Below are 22,487 nucleotides of genomic sequence, written 5' to 3' on the forward strand. Positions count from 1 at the left end.
GGCAAAGCGCGACATTGGGTACCACCACTCAACACGCAATGCTTCGAGAATTCGGACAACGAAGCCAATTTTGGAGCCATTACATGTTGTGTGGCGGAGCTTAACACCGCACTTTTATTGATGATTTAAATATATGCATTCCCAAGTAGCAAATGGCAATTGAAAACACAACGCTTACATTCATACGCCACAATGGTCCTAAAACAAAAACTAAAACATAATTTAAATAATAAAGTGTACAATCACTCCTTCATAGACACCCTCCACAGCCGCTCTTGACACACAATCAATGTGTCACTAAAGTAGTATCGGTCAGTTGCGCAAGCGCACCACATAACGACACTTCCTTATTAGCGATGTTAGCATTTCTTATGATGCGTGACTTTCTCTAGTCTTACCAAAGTTGTCTAACAAGTCCTTGGTACTATACTCTTTTGATGTAATACTGTCAACACATGGGCCTAGTTAAAGAGTTATGTTTTTTCTCCAAGCAGAATAGACAGAAGGAGCCTAGTGTTAAGATATTCATCATAATAAGTATCTTGAGCTCTTAGAATGTACCATGTGTCACAACTCTCTGTTATTTCTATTTGGTCACAGGGCCGAAACATTGGGTAAAGGTTGTTGAAATATAAAGGTTTTTCCGACGTCCCTAAACAAATGATCTATTATTTTCATTTTACTTTATTTTTTAATTTCAAACTGTATTCCGAACATAGTAGGGTAGGCAGAGCAGAGGGATCATTTTCCGTCCTTCACTTTCCGCCAAATTCTGGAGGCATTGCATGTTGAATGGAGGAATTCTACGCCACATTCTACTTTTTCACTAAATTCTTTCCCAATACCTTAAATGATGAAATACATGAAAATTGGCTTAAATAACAAACACGGACAAAAAAAACATACACATTTCCAAATACAAAGACAAACATCGTTTACTCATTTTGATCGCATTCGACAGTTACAAATTGAACCGATACCTGTGACGTGCAATTAGTCACCAGCTGCAGCGTGTTCTTATTATAGACGTTATGGATGACTCGATTAACTTTCTAGATAAGTATCTACTTAAGTTTTCTAGCAATTTCTATCTTTTATGTAATCCTGGCTATATTAATCTTTTTAGGGTTCCGTATTTCCGAAAAAAATACTATTATTGGATTACTTTGTTGGCCGTTCGTCTGTCTATCTGTATGTCAAGACCCCTTTCTCACAGAAGATGTTGGAGTTTTATACGGGTAATCACTAAATACTTAAAACTAATTATAAAAGGATCTAGCCCGATATGATGAGTGGCATATCTCCATATAGGTTTGCGTTTAAATGTTCAATTAAAATTTCATTAAGATATCTTTAACAGATACGGAGAAAATAAACGTTAACGATAAGGGTTGATAACTCCCAAAATTACCTAAATATTTATTTTTGCTGACTCCCGCATGTAGCAGGGTATCATGTCACATTTTTTTAATATGCCAATAAATATTAATAAAGGTACAGTGAAACTCGTCATTGCGCAAGTTCACTTTAGTTCCGTTTACAAAAGAGAGACCCCTTGGACAACGTTGTTTACGTAGTTTAAAAAACAACTTAATATTGATAGAAAGATTTTTTATTATTACCTTCACACTGTATCCCGCACATAGCCAGGTAGTCATAGGGAACCTAGCGTTTAAACACTCGTCGTTAAAACACTATGTCGTTACCAGAGCGACAAAATATTTTTATAATTCATTCCCCCGAGAGGAATTGAATCCACAACCGTGACCATAACAGTCAGACAGCCTCTAATCTATAGTATATACATAATTGTATGATTTTTGTCATAGTTGAAAGTTTTTAAGTAACTGTTCGTGTCATAAATGCCTTTTAATGCTCTTTTGTATTCCGAACGCGTGAAGGAAATGATCATCGTGACAATAGCGACGGTGTTATATTTAAAGTTTATAGTCGAACTTTATTTTGAATAGCTTTAAGAAAAGCTTAAGGTAGTCATTTTTTTATTGAATTTGATTGTAGATTTTTTTTATTAGTTTCGCTATATCCCGCTTATAACAGGATGGCAGGAGTCAGAGGGAACTTAGAATTAGTATTAATTGTCCGTTCCCAACACAGCGCCCAACTTCAGTGATATTGCGTGTTCAGTAATTAAACGCCGCGTTTAGTGTTGTTACCAAAACACCAAAATGAAAATATTTCATTTCCCCAAACAGGTATCGAACATACAACCACCAATCTATTATTTCACTTAAAAACACATAGAGATATAAGTAAAAGGATAATTATACTGATTTTGCAGTACGATAGCGACACTAACAGCGAGGTTAAACAGACCACGAGACGAATAATTGTCTAATGCGAAGGTTTACTTCTCTTCTAGGTTATTGGTATAGTGGTAATGTGTGACATGATTTTTACACTATTATTATTTTAATCTAGCTTTTAGTTGCGGCTTCGCCCGCTAAATTCTTAGTTATTGTCAAATGGCAATCAGTGTCACATATGACACGTTTTAAGAGCTGTATGTATACATGACACACATTAAGTCCCCAAGACAGTTCTGAACGTAGAATGTAGATACAGTAGAAGCGGTTTGTCTACCATAACGTGGAATTGAAAATGATGTCTCAAAATATGTGGTTTTTCTTAAAGTAATGTCTTTTTTTAAATATTATTCTTTCAAAATTATTTTTATATCATAATGATAATATATAGGTAGGTAACCTATGTATCTATTTCTAATTGGATCGATTTAACGTATGGGTGTATATGAAAATAGGTAACATTGATGGATTACTTTATAGATTATTTACTTAATATAGTACTCTATTCGTTTCATATGCCTAGATTAAGAGACCCGGAAACCTAATGTCAGGATACTCTGTTCCCATCAAGGCACCTGATGTTCTCCACTTTCCGGTGGCGGAACTCAACGACGCGTTGTGCCTCCTGACCAGAGCCATAAAGTTAGGCCTTTAAATGAACTTAAATATCTTAATTTATTTTTAAATAAAACAAAATAATTAAAACATTTTAGCAAAAATGGTAAAAATATAGTATTGTTTTATCAAAGAACACGTGTACGTTGGTATATAAGTATGTAGCATCTCGTCGAGATGATAGAAAGCGTAAAGCCCGCTGGACCGCGTCGACGCGTGCCGGAGTGGTGTTCCAGTGCCTAGTGATAAGTTATGTGAGTCTGTCTCAGACCGGCTACCACTGGAACTACTGCTATTGTTACCTTTAAACCGCTTCACGCTGTATAGCAGGAAAGGCAAAGGGAACCTAATGCTTCATTTTAGACATACTGTTTATTCAGTGGTGAACGAGGGAGTCCACACACCAGAATTTGGCGGAAAGTGAGGAACGGTAGTGTCTTAACACTAAGTTATAGTGGTATATACATAGTGTGAAACTTTGTTTGGTTACAGGAACGAGGAAACGAAAATAATTCATTCCCTCAAATAGAAATCGAACCCACAACCGTTGCTACTATAAGTCAGATGCTGTACAGCTGCGCTACGAAGCTATATTTAATTTACCTGTAATTTACTCTCTTCAAGTTTAAGCACAATCTGTAACAAGGAAAAATATAGTTTTATCATTCATTCCTCTAACGAGGGTTTATATTAGTTAAATAAGTATTATTATGTTGTGTCCTTTAAAGTTAGTAGTGTTTTTTTAGGAAGGGTTTCCTCAGCCTTGGCACATCACGAAGTTAACATCCAATACGTACCATTCAATTACTTTTTTAAAAAGATCATTTATTAACGAATATGTAGATTGTAAACTAATAATATCATCCCCACAAAATATCTCTATAACTTAAAAGAATAAATATAATTTTACCATTAATCGAAATTTAAAAACTACTTCTATTATAAATATAACAAAGTATTCACTTTGTATGAAAAATAGAAGTAACGAATAGATAATCGATTATTCTGTTCGCAGCAATGTTAATAAAACACTTGTTCCCTTTTATTAAAATGGACTCACCAGTGACTCTGACCCGGGGTCTCATCGCCTTGCCGTATATCGCGGGTTCATTACAATATTGTCGATGTCAGCGAATGGAATTAGTGCTTGTAAAACCATACGCTATGAACAGATTATTTATTAAAAATAATGACACTGTGACATGGGACGTCACTAAAGGCTAACGACCTGAGCTAGGGATGTCTATTATTTTTTACTATAGATAGTTATATGGTGATAGCTTATATCTGTCTTAGGGAATATAAAAACAGTACATATACATAATATAATAATGACAAAAGATGTACAAGATATTTTTTATTTGGTTTTGATCTACGTTCGATTTTTGTTTCAACGTTTGATAATTGACATTGACACTAAACTGTCTCTATCAACCGTTATCTCTATATTTCACTTACAATATTTAACAATTAATATTTAAAAAAAACTCTTTTTACTCTTAAAAATAAATAACTAAAAAATTAAGTCAACTGCTCAAATATCAGATTACTTAACAAAGATAAAGTACAATCGAATAATTCAAGGTAACAATGTACATAAGAAATAAAAATATAATTAACTTTTACTTTCTCGCGTTCGAAGCGTGAAAAGTAATTCACAAAAATTATAATTTGTACGTTACATGTAGTACATAAATAATTCCACTGAGTTTGTGTATAATTAATGTTAATTTTAGAAATTCATTTGGTTAAGTTTTATTTTTATACAAGCCATAATTCAAAGATACTTCGTATCTCATTTTTCGTTGAATTTTTTAGCTTTTATTTTCAATAAAATTTTAAATTTGCACCATTCAACGCTATGCTTTGTTTATCAAAACTTTGAAATAAAAATATTTTAAATTTAATCTTACCCCGGAAAGGAAATCGAACCTATAACCTTCGCATTTAAATTTAAAAGCTGTCCTACTGCGTCCCGACACCTAATAATTCGGATAACATATAAGTTCACAGAACTTAGATTATAATATATTTAAATTAATAACTAATTAATATTTTATCAACCCTAGGTCAAAGGCTTCCAAGGACATTGAACTTTATTTACGTAAATAGTGATATTGATGTTTGTGTCCGCGTTATTAATTTAATTGCTATCGCTGTCTACAGTTTTATTGTATTTTTACATTTTAAACTGAAATATTGTGTTAAAATGTAAGTATAATAAAAAAATATCCGATTTGGATGAAAATGATGTAAATTGTTTTATTATAACCAGACGGGTATAAACTGTCGTGGATTCGATTGAAACTCAAAAACTCTCGTAATATCTTAATACTAATATCTTGAAACATAGCTGAGAATCGGGGACGGAGTGTCTTAAATGTAGGTTCCTTCTATCCTATCCTGCGGGATACGGCGTGAAACAAAAAAACACGTTAAAGACTTTATTATCAAAAAAAGCCTTTATAATTCTTACTTCAATTTCATCTACTGGGCATCAACAAATAAAACGTAACATAAACGTACATGTGAAAAATGTATGAATAAAAAAGAGAACGGAGAAAATAAAAATTCCCCAGTAGCATTTCAAACTATTTTGAAAGCTGTAATGCATCAGGCACGAATCAAGTCTCTAGTCTCGTAAAACACAATCGTTGGGTAAGGCCCGTATGGCCTTTAAATCCGGTTCGTGCCTCGCAGTGTCTTTCCTTATTCCCACAGTATAAGCTCTACAACTTGAAGGTTTATTATTTTATCGGCGATAAAGTTCACCTTTGTATTGGTTAAGTTTTCTTGAAATAAACATATACATATAATAAAATTGAAACTGATTGATGTGTGTACATGGAAGATGTATGAGAAATACAATTACATAATTGTAGGGGAATACGGGAAATATTCTATAAGTTTTGCAGCAAAATGCAGCAAAAACTATGCATGAATGCTAGTATATTTGAATTGCATTGACTTAGAGGTTCGATTTTAAATGTTTTACAAAAGAAATATAAGCATAAAATTCCATTTTTTGGATATTTTCCTTTCTTTTTATTGCAATTTCTCACTTCTTACAACTTAATCCTGCGATTGAGAATCAAGTTCACACAGATGCTGACTGCTTTATGAAAAATTTTTATTCAATTTTTAATAATAATTCGCCTTAAGTATTACAAAACATTACAATTTCTTTTTATTATTTAATTTACATTCATAAGTATAAAAAAATATCGAAAGTGAAAATTTGATCATATAAATAACATAAAATATTTTATTAACAGTATTAACCTCAAAGTCGTGTCCGGTAGATTAAAATTTCATAGACATACTAGTGGACCCGTACGCGGCTACGCCCGCTTGAACTATACGAATATTTATTAAATATATTTATGAAATTATTTTCAGTTTTCAATAGAGACATGCGTTAAGCAAGCTCATTTTGGGTGACGTTTTATAACAACAAACTTTGCAAATGGTTGCTTAGCAACGACGGTTGTTATTAACATGGCGGAATAAATTGCATGTCAAATTAATAAGTATTTTAATATATTGGTATATATCGAAAATATTACAAATATAAGAAAAAAAGTATCCTATGTTCATCCCGAGACCCGCAAGTATCTCTATATGAGTATTTTATCACAATTAAATTAGCGGTTTGGCCCTGATTGCGTAAAAGACAGACAGACAGACAGACAGAGTTACTTTCGAATTTATAATATAGGTATGGATAAGCTTTTCAGAATGTTAAATAAATATTTTAAATACTGTTATGGTCGCGTACTGTAATACTAACATTAATATGATTTTATTTTTGTTTCACATTTTATAACCGAAATAGTAGAAAAGGCCTAAGAACCTAAACTCAAGACACTGTTATACTTGTTTTTGAGTTCGATCGTTGAGAGGCAGAACTCAACGCCGCTCTATGTCTTGATACCAGAGCAAGAAAATGAAAATAATTCGCTCCGACTGGAAATCGAACCTACTACCATCGAGTTTACAACACTAAAGTAAACACCAATAAATCTCCAACCACTAGTCGATACGTGAAAAATATTAGCATTTTCATATATTTCGTAGAAACATGCACATCGAACATTGCACATGCGCTGGCGTGCGATCAGAGAAATCATCTATGCATATTTATGATATAGCTTTCTCTCTCTAGTATTTGAGATCGAATTAAAACTAACATTACCTTAACAACTGTTTTTGTTTATTGATTAATTGCTTGTAACTTCACGCATCTCGTACAAAAAGGGTAACCTAAAGGGAACCTAGAGTTAAGATCTTATTTTTTTAGTTTCACGTTTGAATTCGAGACAGTATGTTACGTGGCGGAAGTCAGTTTACTTACCAGGACGAAGAAATCTAATTGATTTTTTTCTATTATGTAGTACTCTATTGGTTCCAGTCTACTTCAAAGGTATCATTGTTGACATTAATAAATAAGTGTGATTCTGTAAATAATTGATTTAAAAAAAAATTGTCCCGCCGAGTTTCTTGTGCCGGCGCATCTTAGAGGCAGTAACTTCAGTGAGTAAAAAGTATAATAATAATAAAAAAAATACATATAATAAATTATTATTATTAATAATCAGACACAATGTAAGTTTACGTCTACATAATAAATAAGTAATCTCAACACAAGGATGCTTGTAATAAGTAGAATTCAACATACCGACATAATTTATTGTTTCTTTTATTAACATTCCTGGTACAGATCATTAATTGCGATATCAGAGTATTGTTGTTAGTTATATAAGAAAAATCATGTTCATCTTAGAAAAATATATAAATTGAAGTCTAACGATTATTTATAGAGGCTAAAGTTGGGTATGAGAGCAGCTTCTCACTTTACAGACGGTGGTTGCGAGTTCTATCTCTATTCGGAGTAGCGAATTGTTTTTGGTTCCTCAAATAAGTTCTTCAAATGCGATGTTAAGCTCCGCCACTCAACAAATGTCTTGAAAACTGGGAGGAAAGAAATTAGGGCACTTGATTCTGGTTCTGTTATATGTGGCAAAAAAAGTTGAGAAGTGAAATAATACAATTGAAAAACAAATACATTTTAAAATATCAAGTAAAAATCGAAAGCATAACTATCGCGTCCAATAGACCACATTTCAACTGTGTTACTGATATATTAACATTAAGCAGATATATTATATATTTTTAGTGCGCTTCTTGAGGCCATATCCCACCTATAAAAAGGTAGGCAGAGGGAAACTGGGAACCTAGCGCTGATACACTCCGTTCTCATTAAGACACTCGTTCTCCACCGCAGAATCCTTAAGGCATAATATTATTTAATTTCCTCGACATTTTTTTATGATTATACAACATGTAATAGTAATACGTCAAGAATAACCTAAATGTCTTAAAAAGATTATTTCTATACAATAATAGAATACAGATGTAACAATAGGTTTTGTAGGGATAGCAAGTAAATAATGTGAAATAATAACACCGATGTCGTTCACGGTCCCCGCGCAGAGCGAACAAAGACAAGGTTAGTGCAATTTTTTTTAATTGTATTCTACTGTTTTCATTTTTTTATACGAAATTAAGATTTTACAAGATCTGACTTCTAGTTCTGTTTGTTCCTAGTTTTTTTTTTATTTACAAAATATATATATTTTTTTATTTATAAATAATATTTTGTAATCAATGATATTATGTACAGAAGATTAACATCAATATATTTCTAACAGTATTAAGCTCGAAAAAAGACCGGAATGAACTTCTTTTTAAGACATTCCATTCTCCACTCTCCGCCTAATTTTTGGAACATGACATTGCAATGCGGTCACTTTCCTAACCTTCCGACGAATCCTGGAAGCATGGCGTGTTGAGTAGCAGAACATAATGCTGCGTTTTGCCTCGACTCCAGAGCGACAAATATTTTATTAATTTCTTCAAATTGGGATTGGCAAACGGCGAATGTATAAACTAAAAAACCGATAACAATTTAATCCGGATAAAGAGTGTCATAGCAAAACCGGATATTACGTCAAATATAATAATATTTGTCTTTACATAACCTTAAACGAGACAAAGAAATGAGTAATGCTTAGAAAGTACAAGTTTGTCTAATGAGATTGATATATTACGGTGGAAATGTCATTAGAGGCACGTAACGTAAGTTCTTGGCTTCCACCACTTAAATCTTTCACCGCGCTGTTCAGACGACGACAGCTGGATATTGATATATGAACTTGTATTAGATAAAATCAACTTCACACTGTTTCCTTAGCGCAGCAGGGTACGCAGAGGGAACCTAAAGTTAAGACACTCTGTTCCCCGTTTTTCGCCGAATTCTGAAGGCATTGCGTGTTGAGTGGTGGAACTCAGCGCAGCGCTTTGCTCAGACAAAAATATAACTTTAAATAAATATTTCATTTCCTCGAATGAGGTAGAACCCACTACCTGTCGCGTTTATATTGTGCTCCTGCACCACGACTGGCCTCAATTATTCTATTTGACCTCAAGCATTGATAGAAAAAGAGTAGGTACAATTGGTATATATTTTAGTCGTCCTCCGTACCTATGCTTGAGGAGGCTTTAAGGCGTTAAATGGAGACAATCTGTTCTCATTAAGACAGTTCCGTTTCCCACTACACTCAGAATTCTAATGGCATTGCGTGTTGAGTGGCAGAACTCTACACCGCCCTTTACCTCGTTACGAGAGCGACAAAATGAAAATATTAGATGTTCCATTTTATCGAGTGAGAATCGAACCCACCACCCACCGCATTTTCAACGCGTGTGTCACAAGCTTGTGCTCCCGCGACTACAGTCACACAATTGGCCTCTACAATATTATATTAAGATATTAATTATTACCTACATAATATATATCTCGAGATATATACTTGCATCTCGAGATAAGATCATACGAGGTAGCTATATTAAAGATAACTGGTTCATTTATGTATGGCGGTCATACGCTATAAATACTTGATTATGGCTTGCGCTTGTGACCTCTCGCTGACTGACTGACTCGTTATTTAGATTTTAGAGCTGTAATGTTAAATTGTTGTCTTATAGAGAGAGAGAGAGAGAGAAGGTTACAGGTTCTTTGCCTGAGTGCTTATTAAAAAAACTCTATCTGCTACATGTCTTTGTTGAACTCGGTAATCTCGGGAACTACTACTTGTAGGGGAATTAATTGTTTTCACTTTCTCGTTCCGGTCAAACTGCGGCGTTGATCTCCGCTACTCAACATAAAACGTTTTTAAATTTGGGCAGTAAATGGGGAACGTAGTGTGTTGACACTAGGTTCCCTCTGTCTACGTGCGTGTGAAGCTGAAAACAACAACTTAGGAAGAAATATGAATAAAAAACCGGGTTTAAAGTAAAAGCGTCAATAAATAGTAGTTTATAGTGTGCCATAAAAATATTTCATATATTGTAATCGCTAATAATAACATTTTATGATCTTTTATTTAGTTTATTTGAATGTTATTGTCTCTAACCCATAAGTCTGTGAAAGAATACATCTTTAATTGCTTTTAAGTTTTAATCAATGAACTTGCCCTAAGCTATGTAAAATCAATCATAGATACAAAAAACAGAGGTAATAAAGGCAGAGGTAACCTGGGGACCTAGTGAACCTAGTCAGTAGCGTTGAATGGCGGAACTCAACACCGGACCTTGTATAACAGAGTGAAGAAATAAAACAATTTAAAATTTCCCCGAGTGCGAACCCACAATCATCGTGCATACGGTCAGACGCCACTGCGCCACGACGCCCTATACAACGCTTTGAAGAGTATATAGCTATGAAATCAATAATTAATTTTATTTCTTTAAAATAGAGTTTAAATTTGTTAAAATTTGAAACACTGACATATGACCTTTTGACATGAAACCGCATTTAAGGATAAAAACGTGTCAATATTGTCAGAATCATCGCACATTATAGAGTTAATAACATAGTTAAAACAATTTAATATTTAGTTTTTTGTCTGTTAAAAGCTTCTCGCTGTATCCTGGAACCTAGTGTTAAGACACTCCGTTCTCTATTTTCCGTTATATTTTCAAAACATTGCGTGTCCAGTAACTGCAATAAAATTTCTTTGCAAACATTCATCAAATAGTATAACAAAAATAGTATAACAACAAAATTAAAATTTAAGCTTTAATCACTTAAAATACTTTCAATGTGAACTCAATTTAAAGAACCCACCACTAAAAAAATGTAACAATATTTATTACAAAAAAAAAAAAGACAAAATAATTTATTACAATATTCAATTATTAGTAAATTAAAGTCGACCGAATATAAATTAATGTGCGGTGTCTATTAAATAAAATGAGATCATTTTTTGCGATACAATCCTCCTCGTGACTTCTGTTTGCCTGGTACTCGACGTTGAATAATCGTTAAAGCTGCAGAGAGCTTTTTTTGGCATATAAAAAAAATGTTAACTTAGAATGAAAACCTGCTATAATCTGTATTTTGTTTATATTTCCACTTCTTCGCTCTGGTGTCGAGGCATAGCGCCGCGTTGAGTTCTACCACTCAACACGCAATTCCTCCAGAATTTGGCAGAAAGTGGGGAACGGAGAGTCTCAACACTAGGCTCAAACTAGCGTGAAACTGATTTCTTTTTATACATTAATTTTTTGTTTCTTTTCATAATTTGCTTAAAAGGCTGTTACCAGGTTTACACTCTAAGCCTTCACAATATAAGTTAGCCTTGATAACTTGCATCCTTGTTGGTGAAACGAATCCGATTTTATAGACCTATTTAAATCTATACTAATATTAAATATAGTTTGTTTGGTTGTACGCGCTAATATCAGGAACTACTGACATTTGACGTTTGGTGTTTCAATTTCAATAGTATGCTTATTAAACTTAAGTGGGTATAGCGGCGTTAAACTCCTATATCTGATCTTGTAATGCAGTACAACTCTACAAAATTAAAAAAAAAACACTTTCACGCTGTAGCCCGCACACAGCAGGGTAGGCTATTTTCTACTACACGAGGATGTCTATACCGGAAGTAATGTCTATAATTTCCGCATTACATAAAAATATGTATAACTTTTTTATTACTAGCTACTACAAACCTCTTGATCTATATTATTGTTTATTATTCAACTTCTGCAAAAGGAGGAGGTTAATCAATTCGATCGTTTTTTTTTCGGATCTGAATTACTTTTGTAACTCAACACACAATGCCTTCAGAGTTCCTCGAAAACCGAAGGAAAGTGACTTAATGAGAGCGGAGTGTCTTAGCATTTCAAGGTTCCCAATTCCTACCCTGCTAGATACGGGATACAGGTTAAATAAAAAAAAAATATAAACTACGTGCAATATTTCACATTATAACAAAGATTAGACAAAATAACAGTATATTGTAACTGTTACTAATCCTGAGACGAATCGGGCTCATTGGGTCACTTGGGAATCGACACGACGATGATTAAACATGTTTTTTCATTAGTCATTTGCTTATATAACCTTTTTTTTATCTTAAAACGTCTGTTGTATTTAGCTAATTAGGAAGAACTTGTGTCAAAACATTTCGTTACTGATGGCGTAATTCTTGGATGACGGAACTTAACGCCGCGTTCTGCTTAACATCATTGTAGGAAACTAAGATATATTTTAAATAAAATTATCTGGAGTTGGGAATACTTTAACAAGTAAATAGTGCGACAGACCACGCTGTCTAGACAACAGGGGATTTGAAAAATGTATATCTATAGCTATACTATATACTAATAATATAGAGAATACTAATAATATGAAGAATTTGTTTGGTTGAACGAGTTTAAGTAAAAAAAAATATATTTCTGTATTGAATAGTCAACTTATCGAGAAAAGATAACAAAGGTAAAAAAATAACGCTAACAATTTTAATGTAACCCACTGCACTTGCGGCCAGAGTTAGAAAGACCACGGGCGCGAATCACAATTATGATCTACTATCTTCTAAACATAATCATTTATCAAGTGAACCTATAACCACTATATATACCACTACACTATATACCACTTGCATATTTGTATGTAAATGATCTGTACCCATCTCCACTGAGCTACCATGGCCTCGTGTTACTAGGTGTCACTAATCGCCAGATATATCGGGAAAATTAAATATAACACACTGTAGTTACTTGCAGCCCGAGTTAGATTTGACCACTCGGTTAATCGCTACTTGTTCAAATTCAAATTCAAAATATTCTTTATTCAAATAAACTTTATAAGCACTTTTGAATCGTCGAATGTACATGTCAACAAAAAGCTACCACCGGTTCGGAAGGCAGTTCTGCTGAGAAGAGCCGGCAAGAAACTCAACAGTTGCTCTTTTTAAAGTCAATGGTATATTTTACTATTACATTAGCTGGCAGCTATCCTGCCTGACATTCAATAGACATTAATTCCATACATCTTTATCCTCTAAATATTCTTGAACAGTGTAATAAGCTTTACTTGTTAAAATTTTTTTTTCAGATATTTTAAATTTTGGTAGTGGCAGTGATAGCAGCATTTTCTCGAGTGGATATTAAACCTATTACCATCATCAAGTATGTAGGTACCCTTCTCCACTGAGCTACCATAGCTTCATGTTGCTAGTTGTCACTAATCCCGAGATATATCTGGCTCACTCGGTCAGTCGGGAATCAGACAGGTTGGACGACATTACAATATAAACATGTTATTTAACTGGTCATTCGGTTACGGAAACTGGTTTTGGTACAGTTTATTTTTGATTATATGCTATAAGTTTTTGTGCGTATAGTTTTTATGAATATCGTATATTATATAACAATTTAAAAGTAAATATTTTTAGTGTTTTTTTTATAATATAAAAAACATATTTTTTCGTAGCACACCTGTTAATTTTTTATTACAAAAACCAAAGTTTATAAATAGCTACAAAAAAATATCTCATTTTTACCCACCTAGTGCCAAGAAACTCCGTTCCCCACGCTTTACGCAAAACATTACGGCTTTTCCAAGGCATTGTGACTAAACTAAACGCCACACTTTACCGTGATACCAGAGCAAGGCTATCGGCGGTGCGAGGAAACTTAGAGCCGTGGTTATTACAGTCAGACTATACTGCCTCAATCGACTAAGTTTTCCTAAATAACTTATGAAATCAACAAATTAAATTGCTGAAAATATTTTAATGCAAAAAATATAAGAAAAACTAAGGTTTATTTATATCTCTATTTTTATTTAACAAGCTTATATTCTTAGAATACAACTTTTTATGAATCCTTATAAGTAGTTACTATTTGCTCGTATCCTCATACAAATGTTAAACACGTGTTATAAACATTAAAATCCAGCATTACAATAGCAGCTATTGCACGTTAATACGCTATATATATATATATATATATATAGCGTATTAACGTGCAATATTATATATATATATATATATATATGATATCATGTTTATGTAGTTGTGGTATATGGAAAAAACAAACAAAAAAACAGCTTTACAGTTAGCACCTAGTGTTAAGACACTCCGTACCTCCGCTACTGTTACTCAATTTTCCAGATATTCCGTGTTCCGCAGAACTCTACGGCGGAACGCGACGCCACGGTCATTAAAATATATTAACTCAGCGTGGGCATCGAACTTACAACCGTCACTTTATTCTTGATTGATAACAGGTACTATAAGAGAAATAATAATAGGTAATCATTTCAGTTTTTTATTCTTATTTATTATAAGATCTATTACTTAATTATACTCAACATAACAATTAATAAAAAACGCGTAAACGCGACATGTTATGGGTTCGATTTCCAGTCGAGGAAACAAAATATGTAATATTTTAATTTTCGCGCTAACGAGACGACACGCCGATCAACACGAAATGCCTCCAGAGTAATAAATAGGTTCCCTCTGCCTACCCTGCTTTGGGCGGGATACAGCGTGTACATAAAAAAAGTGAAATAATAATTACTTGATGTATTGCATTATTGTAAAAGAAAAGCGGCGCAACTGTTGCAATTACAATAAAACACAAGTCTTGTTGTAATTACAACTAGGTTTATACGTTACAATAAAAAAATATTTACATTAATACTTATGTAGCTATGCGTGAATTGAATGCGTGTATTTACTTAATCTATATTTCTATACTAATATTATAAAGCTGAAAAGTGTGTATGGTTGATCTCGCTAATCTCAGGAACTACAAGTTTAAATTGATAAAACAAATATTTAAAATATACCGTTGAATTCGAAGTAACAGCCGTCGTATGCAATCCGTCATATGCATGTCTTCAATTGATTGCTCTCTTCTTTTACTTAGGTAAAAAACTGAACTTGTGAACTGAAAATGCATGAATGTTTCTTAGGAAGTGAAGGAGGAGCACTATAAAATTCCCTGGAATTCATAAAGTGTTCCCTTAGGAATTTCACGAAATTTTCATTGAAAAAAAAAACCGATTTACAGTCCTTAGTAAAACAAAATGGCGATCTTCAACATGTTCACACACAAAAATGGATACAGTAATTGCAATATCAACATAGCAAGTAAAGTATCGAAACGGTTTCCTGTTTTAAAATTCATATTTGGCAACTGCTAGTACCTAATAGTAGATTAACATAATACTAATTTTGTAAAAACATAATTAATTCATTTGAATCTTTTTTTCAAGCCATATTACAATTTAGAAGTCGACCCAAATCCTTACCATTAGAAATCTACTTTTTGTTGTTTTTTTTATCAACTTCATCTGTTGAGGAATTCCAATAGTTTTTTTCTTGGATTATTCTTTAGTTTCACGAGGTATCCCGCTCACAGCAGTATAGGCAGAGGTAATCGAGTGTTAACACTCTATTCCCCATTTTCCACCGAATTCTGGAGGAATTGCGTGCAGAGTGGCGGAACACAATGCTGCACTTTTATAAAATAAATTTAATAAATAAAATAAAAAAAGATATACAAAAACTTTTATGCTCTTTTCCACTGAGATGAACAAGCAGAAGGAATTTTATATTAAAACAATCCTTTCTTCACTCTCCGCCCAATTCTTGATACAGCATGATGATTTGCGAAGTCTACTACCTAATTTTCGAAACATTGCATTGAAAAGAGGAACTTAACGCTGCGATTTGTTTTGCATTTTTTTTTAATAAGGAAATTACCACCGAATGCCAAACATACATTCAAAGAAGTGTACAAGTGGCTGTAAAGTTTTCAATTACACTAGATGGTCTCATTAGAGGCAATCTACTGTGAACAGAGACCTTGAGCCACATTTTCGAGTAAGCAAAGTCAGGGCGAACAGCTGGTGGTGCGTGAATAATGGTTGAAGTGCAATCAAGAACCCATGACGATGTAAATAATTACTTTAAAGTTATAATAAATTTAAAAAGACCGGTCAAGTGCGAGTCAGGCTGGCCAACCGAGGGTTCCGTATGAATTTCAGGATTGTAGGTCAAAGGGAATTACAACTTACAATGTAAGTTGATAAATTGGAGGGACATTACGAGTATCAGTTCTTGTGACAATGACAAATGTAAATAACATTTCGTTAAAAACTTCGTTTGTAAATGAACTCGAACTGTATTGCCAATTTTTTATCTAAATTTACGCCCATTTATTTGTATTTATTTTGAATAAATCGTATAAAAGTAAGTGTTTAAAGTTTGCAGTGACCCAAATAGCTCAATATAGAATTGTCTCACGTCACTATGCAAAAAGACTTGCACAACGATATGCTAGTTTATGACGAGTATTTTAAACTTGTTCAATCATTTATAATTTAATATTATGACCTAGGAAGTAGTAATATAATATCTGATACCCTGATATGTGTTGAGGCAAAACGCGGCGTTGGGTTCCGCCACTCAACACGCTATGCCTGTAGAATTCGGAGTCTTGCAATGTCTTAACACTAGGCCCAGCCTACTTTGTTGTATGCGGAACACAGCGTGACGCAAAAAAATATATTTTTGTTTTATTTTCACGCATCTGCTGTATATTTTTTGTGGTTTTCATAAACTTTTTTTCAATAAAATAATAACTTTATTGAATTTCACATTAATATTAACTTAATCATATTTTTTTTATAAATATAGCCATACAAGATATATTAACATATTTTATCTGTATGCCTGTATTACGGTAAACACAGTAGAGTAGGTAGAAGGAACCTGAAAACTTAGTTTTAAGACAATCTTAAGCGACAAAATGAAAATATTAAATATTTCATTCCCGGGTGAGGATCCAACCCACGACCTTCGCGTTGACAGTCACACGCATGCGCAACTGTACAAGAAACTTCAGTTAAACGTATTTTCCTTTATCCTATTATACTTATATTTATTATATTTATATTATATTCTAAAGCTATGTTTATCAATATCTCTAAACACACTAGGTAGTTTTGTCTCTCCGATACAAGCGCGACGGCGGCAGGCGCGAGCCGGCACCGGCGCTGGTCAGTGGACAATCAAAGGTCAATTTGACGACCCGATTGTCATAATAGAGGTATATAATGCTCGATGGAGATGAATAGGTACTGGTGACAATACCTAAATATCTGGCGAAGTATTCATATAACAAGATTCTCTTGCCCTCACCTACCTTGCGATACCCTTTGTAAATTTTAATAAATTAATTAATAAATAAATTTCTACTATAAATTAATTTTAATTTATGCAATATAATTAAAAAATATATTGTATGTTTATTTGCTGATGCTGGCTTACCACGACTTTTTGACGAAAATACCATATGTTAGTGCCCTTTCGACAGAAAACGCTCAGACGAAAGTAGTGGACCTAGAAGTTGAAATTTGACATGTATTTGGGACCGCCAGATTTTAAATCCAGAATGGAATGGATAAAGCAAGATTTAAAATTTAGTCTTAAAGTCTGCCCAAGCAAAGTTGCGAGTGAGGACTAGTAAAAGTTTATAATATAAAGTAGAAATCATGGCAAGTGTAGCGACACTTCATCAGGTTTATATCGTATCTGGAGGCACAGGCCACAGCACAATTGCTTCGTTGCATCGAAACGGTCTATTTGGGAACGCCATGTTGATCATCGATATAATTATAAATAATAATTAATGTCCATTCCTTGTGTAATTACTGTGTAGTACTGTTTAATTACAGTATCTGGATTCCATTCCCAATCGAGAGTATGAATTATTTTCAATTCCTCGATTCGGTACTTCGAAAATTGGCAAGTAAATTAATAATTAATTGAAATATTTCATTTCCATTTTCTTCGCTCAGGTGTCTGTCTCTACACGCAATGCCATTAGAATTAAGTGGAAAATGGAGAACGGAGTGTCTGAACACTAGGTTCCCTTTGCATACTCTGCTGTGCGGGATACAGCGTGACGCTAAAAAACAAGTGAAGCTAAAAAAAATAATTAAATTAATATATAATACAATATGGCCTCTCAAAATAAAACAAGCAAGATATGCATTCGCACGTGAAAGGTCATTGCCGTGGATGTATTACGCGGCCTTGTTCCTTTCTCACCGCCACAGCCTCTAGCCTGCACTGTACCATACTTGTATGTCGATGTCATAAAACAAGACAATTACTGTTATTTTTGTCGATATTTTAGTAACTGGAGTTTTATGTTGTTAAATAAGAAGTAAGATTTTTCAATTTCACGCTGTATCCCGCAGAGCAGATAGCAGGAAACCTGGAAACTTAGTGTTAAGATACTTCGGTTCCATTAAAACACTTTCTTTCCCCACTTTTCCTCAAATTCTGGAGGCTACTCAACACGCAATGTTCGGAAATAGGGTGGTAAAAAGGGAACGGAACGGACTACATTCTATATTCTTACTATTGTTATAGTATGATTTCTCTAACAAGAACATCAGTTTAAAGCTAACATCAAAACCCCTTTTGGAAAAGATCTCCAAACACACTACTTTTGGCAACTTAAGAACAGATACAAAAATTCTATTATGCTATTAATAGTCAGTTTCAAAATAATCACAATATATTTTTCCTATTCGTTCCACATAAACAGAAAAAAAAATTAGAAGTGATAATGACAAATTACTACATTCTCCGCTTACTCCACAAGACTTAACGCAAACGCGCAGTCATTATTAGAAACAAAAAACAAGGCCGTCGAGCATCATTGCCATCAACAAAATAGGTGGTTCAGGTTATTGCTTGCGACACGCCCGAATTAAATTGGTTAGTTGACTACGAAAATAAAAAGATTAATTCCGTGATATAAAAAAATGTGAATTACTTTAAATAACATTTAATGACAAGCTGAGAGCGATCATTTGAAATAATTATTGTACTACTAAATAAGTGTTATATTTTTTTTTATAACTTTACGGTGAATTTCGGATATGTAGCAGGGTAGGCTGGATGGATGTCGTATAAGACACTCCGTTCTCCACGCGTTCTCAGGTGTTACAGCATGACAAAACGATTGGGTGTTTACATTTTTTTATTTTATTATATGTGGCCGATTGACCCCTTTTTTTAGATAAGCAAAGGAAAAATCTGAATGATGAATAAAAATTCCCAGAAATAAAAAAAACACACACACACTGCGTTTTAAAGAAACTGTCAAGAATCAGGATGCTTCTGCAACTTCGGTTGGACATCCAAATGTACAAGTATCAAATGAACCTGCAGTTCCTGAGATTATTGCGATCAACTAAACAAAGTCTTCAGCATTGTAATATTAATATAGAACTATAGATAACATTAATTAAAACACCGGAACTATATTTAAATAAATATTTTTAACGTATTACAAGTATTATTACATATTTAGGAAAGAAAAACATTTTTTTAAGAAAATATATAAAAATTTGAACGCAGCGGAACTCGTTTAAAAGGCGCGGGTTCAAATTCGGCTACCTTAATTTTTTTTAATACTTTTTATAGAAAAAATAATTTAAACATATCGACGACGTACCGTAATTTCTACGTAATTTCTACGTAATAAATATATTGCAGCACACAAGGAGGTTATATATTTATCGGTTTCCCCACAGATTGCGTGATACGAGAGATACAACTCTTACGAGATGTGAAGTAATGGCGCGACGTTTATTTGAGAACTGTGGCCGTCTAGTCACCATTGTGGACGCTTCCGGTGGTTGCTGGTTACTCCAATTTGATCTTTGATTGATGATTTCAATATGGTAGAACTAGTGAGAATTGGTTAGTCATTGATTTAATATTATTTTAATATTATGTTACCACACTCTGAAAGAATGACTATGTAATATGATAGCTTGATTATTCAAGAAAATGTTACGACTTTATGTTTTCTTTAATTTTTAAAAAACAGAAGAGAAATAAATGTGGATTACATTTGTTTATATCCATTTCATCCATTAATTCAACAAGCGTTCCACTTTCTCGCAAAAACTACTAAACAGATTTAGATAAAACTTTACAGTAATGTTGCTTATAAATTAAAATAATACATGTACACATTTATTTAAAAAAATATTTAAATTGGTTATAATATAACAAAAAAAAATAAGATGGGCGAAGCCGCGTTTGGAACGCTTGCATTACATTACCTTCAAATTCACAACTATCTGAAACTTTTCCATTGCGCCAATATGGTGTCAAAAAGTACCTAAAATATTTTCATTTCTTCAATATAGTTTAAAAATGGCAGAGTTGAGTTCCGCCACCCAAGAGCAACATGCAATGGAATCTTGTTTTGTTAAATTCTTTTGTTATCTTTCTGCATCATGGAGTTTGTATGTAATAATCTTGTTTACGGTTAAGGTGAAGCCTTTGTGGGTCGATACTAAAAATAAATATTATATAACATCTTTATCTTTTAATATTTAATATAATGTAATAGAGGTCAGTCGTGGCGCAGGGGCACAAGTGTGTGCCTGTAAACGCGACTGGTTGTGGGTTCGATCCCCACTCCAAAAATTGAAATATTTATTTAAATTTATATATTTAATTTTTCATCTGGCGAAGGGTGAAGTTGCGTGTTCCCAATGCCTCTGCATTTCTACGGAAAGTGGGCAATAGTGTCTTAACACTACTAAACTCTTTTAATTCCCTCTGTCTACCCTGCGTTGTGTGATAGCGATTTTAATAATACAGGTAATAAAGTATTACAATTTATATCTTACAATGTTGTTTATACGACACCGGTAATACGGGAAACGGAAACTGAGAAAAAATAATATTTTAATATGCACATATTAAAACATATTTTTTTGTATTTTTTTTTCTACATTTATGCTATACAAGTATTGGTATGTGTAATATTCCGCCGGAATTGCGTGCATCAATTACAAATCTCAATAGTAATTCGGCCGCGGCAAATGGATTTCATATCGATGTTTTGCTCACTACGGAATACTCGATTAATATTGATAATCATTATAATCGATTACTGATTAACACATTCGCCCTGACATTTATGGCGAGTTGACGTTTTACGATTGCTAATTGCTCAACACTATTGAATAATATAAGCCACGTGTATCTATGTAAATAAAAAATAATAATAAAACAACAGTGACATAGTATCTCTATATATAATAATACATAAATATGTATAGTTAAATAACTATTATGTATATTGTATATAAATAATAATAAAATATAAACATATATGTCTTAACACAATTTTTTTTTTGACTCTTTATGCCTAATGGCGAGCGAAATGAAATTATCTGTTTTTTAAATCAAGTAGGTATGTGTTCAAATAAGTAAGTAGAATCCTCATTCATATAAAAAGCAATTTAAATTGCTCAATTGGACTGATCACTAAATGCAGTACAACAAGAGACTCTTGAACTGCAATTTGTTTTTAGCGTCGTGCTGTATCCCTAGCCCGCAGACAGCAGGGCAGGCAGGCATTACGTGTTGAGTAGCGGAATTAGAGCGAAGAAACGTAAATATAAAATATTGTAATTCCTAGAGTGGGAATCGAACCCCTGTCTCATTTACAATCACACCCTTTTCCCACTCGGCCCCAATTGAACAGCAGTACGTTTAATATCATAATATTGATTCAATAAAACATAATAGTTCCATTAAAACGAGGACGTTTTCATTGATATTCCACCATGCTAGTGATGAACATGGCGCACACATACTGCGTCTTTAGACTACAAATTATATACGAACGAATAGTCTTTGTAGATTACATAATATTTGCGTGTTGTATAATTGTATGCACTTATTAAAACACGCGATGACTTTATTTAGCTTTACGCTTTGACCCGCACATAGGAGGCAGAGGGTACCTGGGAACCTGATGTTGACTCCGTTACCCACTATCCGCCATTTTTTGAAGGCATTATATTTTGAGTGGTAGAACTCATACGCAATTGTGTTTTTTTTACTTTTTTCTTTGTAACGTCATAACGACTTGCCTGTAAGTTATTTTACTGAATACATTGATTTTCTATATAAATGTCATGTTGTTATATAATTCTAAAGATCTTTTTTTATAATATAAGTACTAATAATATGAGTATTCCCCCGATCTTGAACAAATATCTGCGTTAGGTTCTAAAACCTAGTACGCAATACGGAAAGCTATCGAGGACAAAGTAATTGACTTCTATAATAG

General features: G+C 33.3%; 1 protein-coding gene across 2 annotated transcripts in view; it reads right to left on the minus strand.

The window, feature by feature from the left end:
- The window catches only part of LOC146539347 (uncharacterized), a 58,275-nt gene that overhangs the window by 26,297 nt on the left and 9,491 nt on the right, over nucleotides 1-22,487 (minus strand). Inside the window, exon 2 of one of the 2 annotated variants that reach the window (XM_085184949.1) lies at nucleotides 3,543-3,575. The exons of the other annotated variant lie outside the window; for it this stretch is intronic. The gene's annotated coding sequence lies outside the window, so the exon portion shown is untranslated. The remainder of the gene's footprint in view (nucleotides 1-3,542; nucleotides 3,576-22,487) is intronic. 2 annotated transcript variants of the gene reach the window in all.

Source organism: Heliconius melpomene, chromosome 4 (assembly GCF_056956725.1).
Source record: "Heliconius melpomene rosina isolate 202511_hmr_F chromosome 4, ASM5695672v1, whole genome shotgun sequence".
Lineage (NCBI taxonomy): Eukaryota > Metazoa > Arthropoda > Insecta > Lepidoptera > Nymphalidae > Heliconius > Heliconius melpomene.